Consider the following 17,223-nt stretch of genomic DNA (forward strand, 5'->3'; position numbering starts at 1 on the left):
ACACTTTGAAAGCCAACAATTTGCACATAAGGTGGGTTCTCTGGGGTGGCTTGTTAATTAAACAAAAAAAAGTTGGTCATCCTAAATGAATTTTTATGCACTATGGTTAGCTGAGAGACCAAGATTTACAATGTCTTTGAGCTGATTGATCAAAGATGGTTCAAGTGTGAAGGCTCAAATATGTGTGCATCTGTGTCATCGTTCCAATGTAAACTGCACCTGAGACTCCTTTTCAGTCCCTCCTGAGTGCACCCCTCATGCAACAGGCTTGGCTTCCTTCACTCTCCGAGAAACTATGCAGTCCACCTATTGTTAAACTGGATCTCTGGGCTGCAGCCCTCTTGTTTTCCCAGCCCCATTAATAGGACAGGCTGAACTCCATTTGGCACCAGTAAGCCCGTTCACTTTTGGGGTCTACATTTAAAGTGACTCAAAAAGAGCTTTGTAGTGTTACCTCAAAGGGAGAACAAAGTAGTATTTTATTACCAAAGGGAACCGGCATTTAGGAAAATGGGTTAATAAAAGTCCTATTCTCATTTCCGTATCTAAGCCTAATCCAATGTAGACACAAGTAGGTCTGTGGGAGACTGCTTGTCAGCCTAGCTGCTGTTGCTCAGGGAGGTGTTCCTACAGAACAACCCCTTCTATAGGTGTAGACTGCATCTATAGCATAGACTTATACCAGTGTAGCTACAGAACTGTAGTTATACCAGTATAGTCTTGGTATTGTGGCCATATTCTGTCAGTTTTGGTATCTGCCTCTGTTGGCTGACAACTAACTCACCCATCTTCCTTCCTGAGGCCCCCATTTTCAAGGTTTAGAAACCCCTTTGATTCTAGGCTTCGCCTTGGGAAGACCAGCCTCAATGGAGCCAGCTAGGTAGCTGCTACTTAATCTATGGCTGCCATTATCACTCCTTTGAAGATGCCTCTTATCTTTGCCATTTCCTGTTGGTTTCTTCCTTAACAGTTTCCTTTGATTTAACTCCTGGTGGAAATCAAACAGGTCTGCCCCTCAGAGTATGTGATATGCACTTTAAAAAAAACTACACAAGTCCTTCAGTGTGTTTTCTGCCCCCCTGCCCTTGAATGGAGAGTAGGTTGGGGAGCTGAATCTGTTTATGGTGGCTGCAAGTTTGGGGAAGGGAGGTCCCAGAAAGCTGGCATCTCTATAGGGTAAAGAGTGAAGTTGACAGTGAGTGTTGCAGTGGTGAAGGATGTGTGCTCCTGGATGAAAGAGAAGAATGTATGTACTGTTGAATGCCGTAGCTCCCCGCCCCTTGTTTTGTGGTTAGATACGTCTGCTACCTTTGTTCATACCCCACATAGTGTTTGTATTATGTATGGGAAAGGCACTGCCATGATTCATGGAAAAAAGCATATCCTGTTCCCTCACTTTCACATCATTGGGATTACTAAAATTATTTCTTAAAATTCATTTAATAGACTTTATTTTTATTGGTCTTATATTTAACTTTCGTGATACTTGTCCCTCAATCTTACTATTCTGTCCTTTTTTAACCTAAGCTTGTGACTGGAGTGCTCATATTCATAAGGCATAGAGTCTGCAGTCTTCTCTGAAAATTCTCTTGCAAGTATAGGCCTGAAATTAGAAACTGCATAATCTTGAACTTATTGATCCTCTGAAATCGGATGAGGGAGGAGTGAAGTCTTGAGCTGGCTGACTTTGAATCTTAAACTGGATTCACAAAAATAACCCCATCCCAACACTATGCCGTTGAGAGAGTACATTGGCTTATAAAGTATCTGACAAAGGTTGACTCCCAAACTGGCATGCATGCATGCACATACCCACCCCCACCATGCTGTGAGCAACCAGGCTGGCTCTTCTAATGCAGAGATGAGAATACGTATTGACAAAATGTGCTGCTCCTTTCTTTTAATGCAATTTAGCCTGTAATATACAGTTTTCATCTTGTTTAAACTGTTTTATGCAAATATTCAAATTTTAAATAAGGCTCCTGCAAATGGTACTCAAGGGATACTTATTTGTATGTTTTTAAATTCACAAGAAATTAACATGGATGTGAAATCCTTGAAGTTCTTTAAATAACATACACCGTTGGGTTTTATGTTGGGCAATCACTGGAAACATTCATTTTCAGAATTTTAATCCATTATCAACTGGGGCTGAATAATCATATAATTGACAAATGCTTTAGCTTGCTGTCTCGAGAGAGGTTTGAAAATATAAGATTAGACAACTGTTGAAGTCTGACAAAGCTCTCCCTTGTTTGTGTGGCTGTCAAGCATTACAAAAACTCATTCAAATTATGATCAGGTAATACTTGTATCCTACAAATTACAAGCCAATTAGTGGATTGCCATCACTTTCACTTCCCAACTGAGAGTTAATAAGTGGCACCAACTGTGTTAGTTTGTGTCCCAAAACCCGGGCTTTAGAAGAGTGAATTCCAAGGAAGAATTCTATTGAGAGTATCCAAGACAGCAGGAATATTCCATCGGATTGTAGGTATGCATAAGGGCAGAGGTACGGAATAAAAAAAAACTGTGAGATGACCTTTTCTATTAACTTCAAAGCTAGACAATGACTGTACCTTCCACAATACTTGTTGCAGTGCTTTTCTTATCCTCATTCTGTAAAAGGACAAAACATGCATCTTTGTAGAGAAAAAAGATCTGTAATGTAGACAGAAGCCCTCTACACATTAAGGAATTTTCTCTGTCACTTGCAATATTGCCTGGACTGTTACTTTAATTGGATAAGGTCACACCTGTCTGGTGCTGGCCTGTTAAGTTGATGGCCTTATAACTCCAATAAAGAGAGAAATATTTCATATAATCCAACTCGCCACCGCAAGAGTGGGGCATGTATCATCCTTTGTGTAATAAACAAAACCGTTTGCTGATCAGGTAAGCAGGATGGAACTGTTGCTTTCTGTTTTTTTAATTGAATTTGCCAGTTGAAAATTTAGTAACAGACAATCAAATAGTCATAAAGTACTGAGATCAAACAGTAGAGGAAGAAACAAGCAAATGTGTCAAATCTTACCTACAGGAGAAGTCTTGATGAATTCTTCCCCTGGAGAAAGGAAACTTTCTTCTATTAAGGTGAATTATGACTTCTATTTCTTTTATCAGAATACTGATGGAATTCCTGAAGTTTTTTCTTATTAAACTTCTCAAGATGAGAGTTGAAGCTCTATTTATGTAGGTTTTTGTGGGTGATTTGATTTTATGAAATGAGGAAAGAAATAATAGTTTAAACAAATAATACATTTCACTTACACGAAATCAGATATCTTAAAAAATTTGTAGTTTTAATTTTTCATTTAGTACCAGTGCATGTTATTCAGCTAAGTGATCTGTCCTTGGCTCCTGCTCAGCTGCATGCAGGGTGAAAAGAGAATGGTTTATTTGAGTTGGATGGGTTGTGAAAGAAGAGAATTAATAATGCTTCAAATAAGAAAGGATAACAAAAATTGTTAGAGGGAGGCAGATTAATTTGTAGCCCTAGAGATCTGGGGTCAATTTCCAGATGTGCAGTAGATTTCTTGAGTGACATTGGACAAGTTTCAGAGTAGCAGCCGTGTTAGTCTGTATTCGCAAAAAGAAAAGGAGGACTTGTGGCACCTTGGAGACTAACTAATTTATTTGAGCATAAGCTTTCGTGAGCTACAGCTCACTTCATCGGATGCTGTAGCTCATGAAAACTTATGCTCAAATAAATTGGTTAGTCTCCAAGGTGCCACAAGTCCTCCTTTTCTTTTTGCGAATACAGACTAACACAGCTGCTACTCTGAAACCAACAATTACATGGTTTCATAGCTTGGATTTTCCAGGTGCCTTTTAGACCAGGCTTTATAGCTCTCCTATTGCCCTTTAGGGACACCAGTTTTAATCCCCAATTACAGCTTGTCAGCTTCCGTTCTTAAAAGTACTGGTGTATGGATGTGTTATTTTCCCCACACGTCCCCCTTCATCTTAAAGAGATTTCTTTTAGTTAGTAGCCTCTAGTAAATTAACAACCATCATACAAAGGCAATCTCAATATTAAGCTTTGCTTACTGCTGAAGTGTCAGATTTGGATCTGCGCTGAGGTCACTCTTTTGTATTGCTAGTGTGGATGAAATCCTTGACTCATGATGCTGGTGTAGTTTGGATTTACGTAAGTCCCTGAGGGATAGATGTGAGGCAGCATCTGGAAGATGAGTGTACTCTGGCAACTCTTGCCACTGCAATTCTCCTACTGGGCTATTACAAAGCAGCAGAGCATTCTTTAATGATCCCATTATATCATTTTTCAGTCAAACTTTTCTGATATAAATATAGTATGTGATTGCCCTCAATATAATAAAAATGGTTAATTTCAGATCTTCCACTTTGTGCTGTTCCCAATATTTAATTAGGATGGTGAGACTGAGATCTTTTCTATAATTGGTCCTTAAATCATTATCAAAATCACTTAGCAGCCTCCTTAAACTTATTTTTAATTACAAGGTCTATTGCCTTATTAAATTAACACTGAAAATTACTTACCTTGGCAATTTCTTATCTTTATTAAAATTAATATACCAAGGTCGTTGTTCTGATGGGGGAGCAATCATGGTTTAATTTATTATAGATTAAATCGAAACCTGATCTAATCAGCAGACCTATCACAATTCTGTAAACAATGCTGAAATGCACATTATTAGCCATTTATGGAAATTAATAGGACAAGGATTTTAATTCAGATGCACAGGTGTACTAAAGATGTTAAGATAGTGTTTTGAATTCACGTTACATTAACTAGGGGAATTTTTTTATACTTTCCTGGGTTGATCAACTAATTCTGCTCAGAGCATGGAATTACAAGTATTGTGGATATCCTTTAACAGTAATAGCCTTTAAACCAGTGGTGGGCAACCTGTGGCCCGTCAGGACAATCCGCTGGTGGGCTGCGAGGCAGTTTGTTTACATTGACCATCTGCAGCTCCAAGTGGCCATGGTTTGCCATGCCTGGCCAATGGGAGTTATGGGAAGCAGCAGCCAGCATGTCCCTGCAGCCCGTGCTGCTTCCCGCAGCTCCCATTGGCCGGGAATGGCGAACCGTGGCCACTGGGAGCTGCGGGTGGCCGTGCCTGTGGACAGTCAAAGTAAACAAACTGTCTGGCAGTCCGCCAGAGGATTACCCTGACGGGCCACAAGTTGCCCACCACTGCTTTAAACTCAGGTTCAAATGGAGAAGTAGTGTTGGCTAGGAGCTAGAGCAGGAGAATTGTGAGGACTTCTTTGGACTCCATTTTTACCTCTCCCGCTTACCAGCTGTATGTCCCAGGACAAATGAGTTAAGTTCCTTGTACATTAGTTTCCCCATTTATAAAATGGTGGTGCTGGGTAAAAATTCAGATGTGTCTAAGGCTTGATCCACAAAAGTACTTAGATGTCTGAGTTCAACATGTATGTGCTAATGAGATCCTAAGACCACTGTTGAGCTGCCGCCTAACACCATCAATGCTTGAAAATCTGCCAGTGAGCATGTGTACAACTGCCTTGCTCTAGGCACCTAGATGCCTGTTTCATACCTAAGCCCCAGCAGGATCCTCCAACTAAGTATTCTCCCCCCCCTCTTGCCTGTGGGGCCTGAGGTGGTAGGTGTGCGTGATGCACATGTAAACCCACATGGATGAAGCAGTGGTGGTAGGGACATCAGGTTGCATCTGGGAGAGTCAGGTTCATTTTCCTTCTCTGGAGAAGAGATTTGAGCTTGGGTCTTCCCCCTCCTATGATAGTGGTTTAACTACTGGGTTATGTCTTCCTCAGTCTCTCCCAGTGAAGCTTTTTCACTCTTCTACAAATAATTAAGCATGCATTGAGCAGGGGGACTGGAATCTGGATCTTCCCTCTCCTAGCTGAATGCCCTAACGACTAGCTTAAGGAAATCACTCTCTTTTGGCCCCAAAGGGATGTTGATGATTCATAGATATTTAGGTCAGAAGGGACCATTATGATCATCTAGTCTGACCACAGAATCTCACCCACCACTCCCGTGACAAACCTCTCACCTATGTCTGAGCTATTGAAGTCCTCAAATCGTGGTTTAAAGACTTCAAGGAGCAGAGAATCCTCCAGCAAGTGACCCGTGCCCCATGCTACAGAGGAAGGCGAAAAACCTCCAGGGCCTCTTCCAATCTGCCCTGGAAGAAAATTCCTTCCCGACCCCAAATATGGCGATCAGCTAAACCCTGAGCATATGGGCAAGATTCACCAGCCAGATACTACAGAAAATTCTTTCCTGGGTAACTCGGATTCCACCCCCTCTAATATCCCATCACAGGCCATTGGGCCTATTTACCATGAATATTTAATTACCAAAACCATATTATCCCATCATACCATCTCCTCCATAAACTTATGAATTTAATCTTAAAGCCAGATAGATCTTTTGCCCCCACTGCTTCCCTTGGAAGGCTATTCTAAAGCTTCACTCCTCTGATGGTTAGAAACCTTTGTCTAATTTCAAGTCTCAGCTACCTGGTGGCCAGTTTATATCCATTTGTTTTTGTGTCCACATTGGTACTGAGCTTAAATAATTCCTCTCCCTCCCTGGTATTTATCCCTCTGATATATTTATAGAGAGCAATTGTATCCCCCCTCAACCTTCTTTTAGTTAGGCTAAACAAGCCAAGCTCCTTGAGTCTCCTTCCATAAGACAAGTTTTCCATTCCTCGGATCATCCTAGTAGCCCTTCTCTGTACCTGTTCCCATTTTGAATTCATCCTTCTTAAACATGGGAGACCAGAACTGCACACAGTATTCCAGGTGAGGTCTCACCAGTGCCTTGTATAACAGTACTAAAACCTCCTTATCCCTACTGGAAATACCTCTCCTGATACATCCCAAGGCCACATTAGCTTTTTTTCAATGCCATATCACATTGGCAGCTCATAGTCATCCTGTGATCAACCAATACTCCAAGGTCCTTCTCCTCCTCCGTTACTTCTAATTGATGCGTCCCCAGCTTATAACTAAAATTCTTGTTATTAATCCCTAAATGCATGACCTTACACTTCTCACTATTAAATTTCATCCTATTACTATTACTCCAGTTTACAAAGTCATCCTCCTGTAGGATATCCCTGTCCTCCTCTAAATTGGCAATACCTCCAGCTTTGTATCATCCGCAAACTTTATTAGCACACTTCCACTTTTTGGGCCGAGGTCAGTAATAAAAAGATTAAATAAGATTCGTCCCAAAACCGATCCTTGAGGAACTCCACTGGTAACCTCCCTCCAGCCCTACAGTTCACCTTTCAGTAGGACCTGTTGTAGTCTCCCCTTCAACCAATTCCTTACCCACCTTTCAATTTTCCTATTGATCCCCATCTTATCCAATTTAATAATTCCCCATGTGGCACTGTATCAAACGCCGTACTGAAATCGTGGTAAATTAGATCCACTGCGTTTCCTTTGTCTAACAAATCTGTTACTTTCTCAAAGAAGGAGATCAGGTTGGTTTGGCACGATCTACCTTTTGTAAAACCATGTTGTATTTTGTCCCATTTACCATTGATTTCAATGTCCTTAACTGCTTTCTCCTTCAAAATTTTTTCCAAGACCTTGCATACTACAGCTGTCAAACTAACAGGCCTATAGTTACCTGGATCACTTTTCCCTTTCTTAAAAATTGGAGAATTGCTAACATAGTCCTATCATACGGTACAACCCCTGAGTTTACAGATTCATTAAAAATTCTTGCTAATGGGCTTGCAATTTCATGTGCCAATTCCTTTAATATTCTTGGATGAAGATTATCTGGGACCCCCAATTTAGTCCCATTAAGCTGTTTGAGTTTCGCTTCTACCTCAGATACGGTAATATCTACCTCCATATCCTCATTCCTGCAGTCATGCTACCATTATCCCTAAGATCCTCTTTAGTCTTATTAAAGACTGAGGCAAAGTATTTGTTTAGATATTGGGCCATGCCTAGATTATCCTTGACCTCCACTCCATCCTCAGTGTTTAGCGGTCCCACTTCTTCTTTCTTTGTTTTCTTCTTATTTATATGGCTATAGAACCTTTTACTATTGGTTTTAATTCCCTTTGCAAGGTCCAACTCTACTTGACTTTTAGCCTGTCTCACTTTATCCCTACATGTTCTGACCTCAATAAGGTAGCTTTCCTTGCTGATCCCTCCTTTCTTCCACTCCCTGTATGCTTTCTGCTTTTTTGTAATCACCTCTCTGAGATGCTTGGTCTACAACTCCTGCCTATGAATTTTTCCCCCTTTCTTGGGATGTAGGCTTCTGATAGCTTCTGCAGCTTTGATTTAAAATAATCCTAGGCCGCCTCTACCTTTAGATCCATAAATTCTTCAGTCCAATCCACTTCCCTAACTAATTTCCTTAATTTTTGAAAGTCAGCCCTTTTTGAAATCAAACACCCTAGTTGCAGATTTATTTTTGTTAATCCTTCCGTTCAGTTTGAACTGAATTAGCTCATGATCACTTGAGTCAAGACTATCCCCTACAACCATTTCTTCTATGAGGTCCTCACTACTCACCAAAACCAAATCTAAAATGGCATCCCCTCTAGGCGGTTCAGCAACTACTTCATGAAGGAATCCATCAGCTATTGCATCTAGGAAAATCTGAGCCCTATTATTATTACTAGCACTCGTCCTCCAGTCTATATCTGGGAAGTTAAAGTCTCCCATGATCACACAGTTTCCACTAGTATTTACTTCATTAAAAAGGGCTCTATCCATAGCCAAATTAGATCCCGGCGGTCTATAGCACACCCCAAGCACTTTGCTCAGTGCTGCAATGCTCTGTCTCAGAACATGCAACCTCGGCCATGCCATCTGCCTTGGGAAGGTGCCAGGGAGGGAGCTGAGGCTGGAAGAGTTTGGATTTAACTCAAGCAGCCATTTGTAAGTGTGGAGAAGCTACCTTTCTGCTTCTGTGAAACTGCCATTCATGAAGAAAAATTTTGAGTAACAGCTAGGAAGAAAAATGTCTACTTTTTAAAAACAAAAAAACAAAGAGATCCTCTTTTAAAAGCACACTTTCTATAACTGCTTCCACCAATCCTATGACTATCCAGCAGGGGGCAATCTGACCACATTGAACAGAGATGATAAAATAAAGACCAAAGTAAGTTTAAATTGTTCACTGGGAGCCCTTAAATAAAAGTTGACAGTGTAAGACATATTGTGTGATACCATAAAGCTTACGCCTTTGTTCTGGATTGTTTTCTTAGGAAATGAGGAGCAATATTGCTAACTGAATTACCAAAAATAATAATAATTAAAAAAAAAGTTTGTCTCATCAGCTTTGATCACTCTTAATGCCTGGATTTGCACTGAAGTGTTGACCGAGATACAAATATTCAGCTGAAAAAGCACACAAACTGTGGGGCTCTGAGTAGTTGGAATAGAACTGGTGTCGATGATACACAAGGCCGCAATGCTTACTGGGCACTCCTGATCCGTGTCCTATTCTTTCCTGCACAGGAGTAACAATTTTCAGAGTAGCAGCCGTGTTAGTCTGTATTGGCAAAAAGAAAAGGAGGACTTGTGGCACCTTAGAGACTAACCAATTTATTTGAGCATAAGCTTTCATGAGCCACAGCTCACTTCATCGGATGCATACTGTGGAAAGTACAGAAGACGTTTTTATGCATACAAACCATGAAAAAATGGGTGATTATCACTAGAAAAGGTTTTCTCTCCCCCCACCCTACTCTCCTGTTGGTAATAGCTTATGTAAAGTGATCACTCTCCTTACAATGTGTATGATAATCAAGGTGGGCCATTTCCAGCACAAATCCAGGGTTTAACAAGAACATCTGGGGGGGCGGGGGTAGGAAAAAACAAGGGGAAATAGGTTACCTTGCATAATGACTTAGCCACTCCCAGTCTCTATTCAAGCCTAAGTTAATTGTATCCAATTTGCAAATGAATTCCAATTCAGCAGTCTCTCGCTGGAGTCTGGATTTGAAGTTTTTCTGTTGTAATATCGCAACTTTCATGTCTGTAATCGCGTGACCAGAGAGATTGAAGTGTTCTCCGACTGGTTTATGAATGTTATAATTCTTGACATCTGATTTGTGTCCATGTATTCTTTTACGTAGAGACTGTCCAGTTTGACCAATGTAAATGGCAGAGGGGCATTGCTGGCACATGATGGCATATATCACATTGGTGGATGTGCAGGTGAACGAGCCTCTGATAGTGTGGCTGATGTTATTAGGCCCTGTGATGGTGTCCCCTGAATAGATATGTGGGCACAGTTGGCAACGGGCTTTGTTGCAAGGATAGGTTCCTGGGTTAGTGGTTCTGTTGTGTGGTATGTGGTTGCTGGTGAGTATTCGCTTCAGGTTGGGGGGCTGTCTCTAGGCAAGGACTGGCCTGTCTCCCAAGATTTGTGAGAGTGTTGGGTCATCCTTCAGGATAGGTTGTAGATCCTTGATAATGCATTGGAGGGGTTTTAGTTGGGGGCTGAAGGTGACGGCTAGTGGCGTTCTGTTATTTTCTTTTTTAGGCCTGTCCTGTAGTAGGTGACTTCTGGGAACTCTTCTGGCTCTATCAATCTGTTTCTTCACTTCTGCAGGTGGATATTGTAGTTGTAAGAATGCTTGATAGCTTGTGAAGGTTCCTTTTCATTTCCTGTAGGTGCTGAGCTTTGCCTTGCATTCCCCGTTACTTAGCTTGCAAACTCTTCGGGTGGGAGACCATTCTTTTGTGCAGCTTGTGCACCACATCTAGTGTAATAGGCTGGTGATCCCAAACTGGGACAGCTAATTGATATTACAGTGCAGATAATAGGAAGTTGAGGTTCAATCCCTTTAGCCTGCCGTTCCACTGAGACGGGTGTGGACACTGTCAGATTTGCATGAGGTACCTTGAAATTCTGCCTGGCCCATCTGTTCCCATGATTCCTTTGGGACCCCCATCTGGACCCTACCTTTGACCTTATTATTTGTACTTTAGAAGAATAATGGCTACAGGATGGATCCAAATTGAGCTGAATGGATATGAAGTACAGCAGTTCCTGCCCTTCAGATCTTAGTCTTCCAAGTGTGGGAGGTTTTGGTTCAGGCCCCCCATTAGTGCGGTTATGAATACTTGGTGCTTTTTTTAACAAGTCACCTTTTTAAATATGCGAAAAATTTGGTTGTTCTAAAGTGGATGAAGGATTCTTGGAGATCCACCATAATGCTCAAGTGCCTGATGTGGGTTGACACTACATAATACCTCTTGGAGATTGTGGCAGGGTGGAATAGGTCCAGAGGCCTTGCAGCCTTGCCTTATCCCACCCTAGAATAAGAGCGGCGAGAAGTCTCTAGGCAGCCTAGAGTAGCTGCAGAGGAACAGTAAATCAGAGATACTGCTGGAGAGACCAATCAGGGGCCAGACAAGCCCTATATAAGACAAGCAGCACAGCAGGGAGTTCAGTTGCTGTGTGGGGTTGGAGGAATGAAGAATAGGTACCTAGCTGGCAGGAAGAACAGCAGGACCAGCAGAAGGTCAGTGCGGGGAGGCTGAAGCCCAGGGGTACTAAGCATAGAACCTGGCCAGGCCAGCGAAGGTACCGAGATGGGCCCCAGCTGGGTGGTTGAAGAAGGCAGTGCCTCTGGGAGAAGTGTTAGATCTATGGCCCCATACCAGGCCGAGATAAGAACTTGGACTGCGTATCCCGGAAGGGGGGATGGTGGGTGGCTCAGTCAGAGGGCTGAGCTGCTGAAGACCTGCTGAGGGGGGGCTCTCACAAGAGGTGAGTGCCATCCCAATATATGACAAAAAAGCAAAAGCAGGCTCACCCAAATGGGAAAATGGGGCCATCCGTGAGAGGTGGGTGCTGCCCCATGAAAAAGAATTGTTTGCAGGCAGTATCCCCCAGAGAAAGGGGGTGCTTGAGAGAGGGGGTTGCTGACCCCATTACAGAGATGTATTAGTTCTGTATCAGGAATTATTTTTGCCAATGTAAGGCTCTAGCATGATGCTGGACTCCCAACTCTAGCCAAGAGGTGAAGATTTGCCTTTAGGGAAAGTCCCTGATATTAAGCCTCAATTCTGGGGCCTGGGGCTAAAGGGATAGACGGACAGATATGAGTGGGGCTTTAGAGCTGGTGCAGAAGCAGAGGGCCTCCATGCAGATGGCTCTGGCCTGCATTTCTCCCTGGATTAATGGATGCTGAGAGATCAGATGGCTTGGAATGATTATGGAGAAAAGCCAGGCAGAGATCCTCAGTCTTCCTCCTCAACCTGGTGCGGTACAGGAGATGCTGGCTAAAGAATGAGAACATAGAGGGAAGAAATGTGAAGCAAAGTGTTTCATTAGCATTTAAAGCCTGATTTCTGTTCTCTGTCCACACTCTACCCCCTTTTTTATCCAGTGTAGTTGTAGGTAAGGGGAGGTGGGCAAAGAGGTTAAGGTAGAGTATTTTGTTCTTCGTGTTAAAAGCTCATATTTAAGGATTACATAACTCTAGCCCAGGGATGGCCAACCTGAGCCTGATAAGGAGCCAGAATTTACCAATGTACATTGCCAAAGAGTCAGTAATATGTCAGCAGCCCCCCGTCAGCTTCCCTGCTCCCACTCCCCATGCCTCCCAGCCACCTGCAGCTCCAACAATCACACTTCCTCCTCCCTCCTGATCAGCTGTTTTGTGGCGTGCAGGAGTCTCTGGGGGGGAGGGAGGAGCAATGGCAAGGCAGGCTTGGGAGAGGAGATGGGAAGGGTGGAGTGGGGGCAGAGTCAGAGTCGAGCAGCGAGCACCCCTGGCCCATTGGAAAGTTGGCGCCTGTAGCTCCACCCCCGGAGTTGGTGCCTATATAAGGAGCCGCATGTTAACGTCTGAAGAGCCGCATGTGGCTCCGGAGCCCCAGGTTGGCCACCCCGCTCCAGCCCAAGAGAACCCAGAGCCTTCAGCTCATCCTCTGTAGTCCACAGCTCTGCCCCAAGATGGAAGGTGGCCCATCTGACCTCTGTAACCACATCATTACACAACAGCTGCCCTGCACTACTACCTAGGGCAAAGGACCCTGCCTTGCAGTTAACTAACTTATGCCCATTCATAGCCTACTCCCAAACACAATGACCTTTCTGTGCACCATGCAAGGCCCTGCCGGTTAGAGCCCATGATTCTGCAAAGTTATGTAATGCAAGGAAAACATAGTATTCTATCTTGGATTCTTAATATTTAAGTTTGTACAACTAAAATAGGCTTTCCTGTTCCATTTGTGAGCACATTAACTTACTGATTTCAGAATATATTCTGCCTTACCCCTGGGAAAACAAACCTGCTTTCTCAGCAGAATGTATATTTCTATTACTGTGTGTTCAAGGAAAACATTGAAATATGAAGCTACAGAGCTCTCTAAATATTACTGCATGCTAGAGCAATAAATGCAATGAGAAACTGTTGCTAATTATGATTATTATTACCTGACAGCTTTTTGAGATATTGCTGGATATTCTAGTAAATATAGATTTAGAAAGACTATCAAAATTACTGGTTAGTGGACTAGTTAATTTGTTCTGCTAATATCTAATCAATTTCTCCCTCCCCCCCATTTCTTTATTGATCTCGGTGTCTGAACAGTGGTTATTTTATATTTGTATGTAGTTTGCTCGGCTAATGACGTGGCTAACCCCACTTCCTTTCAATTAAGCACAGAAATGCAGTAATTGCATGGAAGTGTCTAAGGGCGTAGTGTCAGGGTAGAGCACTTTGAAGTTGCAGGACAGTCCCAGTGCTGTGAAGGAGCCACCCCTTTCCCTCAAGTTCAGAGAGGTAAACCTTGGAGGCATGAAAATTAATTAACCAAACACTATCTCAAATTTCATTCTCCGCTCTCCCCTCCCCAGTTGTAACTGTACTGAAATGGCTGTAGCATGTGATAACCACAGATGAGAGCCACTGTGCATCTTTTTGGAGCTTCATTACTGTCCATAAGCATTATCTCGCAAAATCTGACAGCTTATTCAAATGCTTCCTGCACATTCACCCCGGCTCGTCATTTTGGAGAAATTACAAATTTAAAAAATGAACAAAACACCGCAATTCGATAGCACCAGAGAGGTCCGTCCATGTCTCCTACTGAGTAACCTACTTACTAACGATAGTCAACCTTTTTTTTCCACTCCTGTTCAACCTCTACCCCCTTCTTTGCCACACTGTGACCTAGTTTGTGACATGGTCTGTGTCTATTTGTCTCTGTGAAGATCAACAATTAAAAACAAACCCCTCTCAGTTCACATTTAGAATGACAAATGCTAGTCTAAGTCAGCCCCGTGAATACAAACAGGTACGATGCCTGCTATTCCATGGCTGTTATCAGGTTTGTTACAAATTGTACCAATTTACTACAAAATGCAGCCCACTATGCTGTACAGGGACACAACTAATAGTCGTCTTGAGGTTTGACTTTGTTTACAATTAACTATAACACAATAGTCTCCTCCCCCAGGCTTAGCTACTTCTATGGTTCCTTCTTTTGGACTGTTCTGCTTAGAACTTCTCTACTCAGATGATCTCATGTGCATTTATATCCAGGGTGTGACTAATGAACCCCATTGCATCAAGTCATTAGGAGCCCATCAGCTTTCATGGCAGGGTTCCAACACTTGCCCCCCGAGAAGATAAGCAGAAGAACCCTGTTCTGTTACACACAGTTGAGCAGAGCTTTAGCCCCACCGCCAGTTGCCTCCCTGGTGAACCGCACACATTTTTTTTGCATGTACATTTCAAAATGTGTTGTCGGGTAGTGTGAGACTAAGCCAATGTTTTCTGAGCGACAGGAGCCGTACACCACAACCTGTCATAGAGGACACATGCTCATTTAACATAGCTCTCCTAGGACCTGTTAATTTGGTCCACTTGCTCCAGTCACAAATTTGAAGTATATATATTTTTCTCTCTCTTTCTAATGCTGTGTGACTAGCTGAACTTTCCTAAGGGCTTTATGGCACAGTGCAGATGTTACAGTCAGCTCATGACAAACAAGAGAGCTGTAAGTGTCTCTTTACATATCCTGTTTTTTAGAAGCATGGATCCTTAATCTCAGAATGTCCAAAGTAAACCTTGTATTGGAGATTCTTTTTTTCATGTTTACAGTACCACTTTTTTTCTGTTTTAAAATCAATTGTAATTCCAAACACTGTCTTCAAGGGGGAGCTTTGTTAAAGTTCAAAGCAGTCTAATATATTTCTCTGACGCATGTCAGAGTTCTGAATACTTTTCAAGCTGTATGCAAAAGAATTTTAAAAACACCGACTAAATTGACAAGAACACTAACATGGCTTCTTTCCAAAGATTAACTTTTGTTACGAAATCAATTGCATTCATCAAACTGTAAGAATTAAAAGAAAATGCCCATTATCCAACCCTCCATGCCTGCTGCTTGACAGGTTTCCCACTTCTACACTCACCTATCAGACAATGCAGAGTAGAACGCAGAATGGTGGGAAGATTCAAGGTGAGCTGATTTTTGTTTATTAAAAATGCATTTTTTCCAGATCATTTGGAGCCATCAAGATGTGCAAGGATAGGTAGCATGTCGATCGCTTTGGAGTGACATTAGAATGGTGACTTATCACGACTCTAATGTGTGTATTAAGTGTGAGTATACCTAGTCTGAACTTGATATCTCCAGGAAAAGAAAAAGAGGACTTGTGGCACCTTAGAGACTAACAAATTTATTTGAGCATAAGATTGCGTGAGCTACAGCTCACTTCATCACATGCATCCGATGAAGTGAGCTGTAGCTCACAAAAGCTCATGCTCAAATAAATTTGTTAGTCTCTAAGGTGCCACAAGTCCTCCTTTTCTTTTTGTGGATACAGACTAACACGGCTGCTACTTTGACAGACATCTCCAGAAGTCCTAGCAGACTTAGTCTCAGGGCGTGCCCCTGCATCAAATAAAAGGGCTGTGCCTTCACTCAGACTACCTGATTTCCAAGTGCTGTATTAAACTTCGCTCTAGAAATGTATACAATACTAATGACCTGTTCTCTGGGGTTTCTTTGTATTAAAGTTCTTGTAAAGCTTCCAGTTCATTATTTGTTGTAGTAATGCCTAAGAACCCTATTAGGGCTCTGTTGTACTAGCAAACAAATAACCCCCAGATAATCCCTGCCTCCGAAAACTCCTAAATTAGATCTTGGACAATAGGGGACAGGAGAATAAGGCCAAGCACCGGAATTAGAATGCAAGATGAATATTGCTAGAGGGTGACATTGCAATGGACATAGCAGGATTAGGTGTCTTTGAGATAAACTATAGTTTAATCTGCATACTTCAGTACCAAATACCTAGACAGATGAGACATCACCTGGCAACCATAATAAGACTCCCTTCACTAGGGCCCTTGTTCTGCAACAAATCCCACAACTTTCTATGGAGGTTAATGGGTCTTTGTTTGGTGAGAGGTTCATTTGCAGGACTGGGGCCATAAAGACAATGGGGCAGTTGCTTATACTCAAGTTGGGTAGCACCTTACTTCACCTCAAAAAGACTGTCTGAGGAGTTCAGGTGCTACTGGACACGAGTAAGTGTATCTGCAGTGGTGAGCTGGAGCCAGTTTGTACGAACTGGTTGTTAAATTTTGAAGCAGTTTTAGAACAGGTTGTTAACCTGCTTCCCTGCAGGGGGTGCTTAGGCTTTGATGGGCTCTGGCCGGGAAGTGATGTAATTCCTCCTCCGGCCACCGGGGGCGCTGCGGGAGCCATGTGGGCTGCCGCCTGGCCCTGGGCGCGAGCCCTGTTGCTGCTGCTGCTACCCTGGCCCTGGGGCTCCCGCTGCTGCCTGGTGGGTCCCTGGCTGCTCTGCTGGGCCTGGGCTGTGTCCTGCTGCTCTCCCCGTGAGTACCTACCACCCTGCCTCCAGCCAGCCCCCGTCTCCAGCCACCCCCGCACCCCTGCCTGCAGCCACCCCCGCACCCCTGCCTGCAGCCAGCCCCGTCTCCAGCCACCCCCGCACCCCTTGTCCTGCCTGCAGCCAGCCCCTGCCTCCAGCCGCACCCCCTGCCCTGCCTGCAGCCAGCCCCTGCCTCCAGCCGCACCCCCTGCCCTGCCTGCAGCCAGCCCCTGCCTCCAGCCGCACCCGCACCCCCTGCCCTGCCTGCAGCCAGCCCCTCCTCTAGCCACGCCCACACCCCCTGCCTCCAGCCACCCCCTGCCTCCAGCCACCCCCACACCTCCTGCCCTGTCTGCAGCCAGCCCTAGCCTCCAGCCACCCCCACACCCCCT

This window comes from Lepidochelys kempii, chromosome 8 (assembly GCF_965140265.1).
Source record: "Lepidochelys kempii isolate rLepKem1 chromosome 8, rLepKem1.hap2, whole genome shotgun sequence".
NCBI classification, from domain to species: domain Eukaryota; kingdom Metazoa; phylum Chordata; order Testudines; family Cheloniidae; genus Lepidochelys; species Lepidochelys kempii.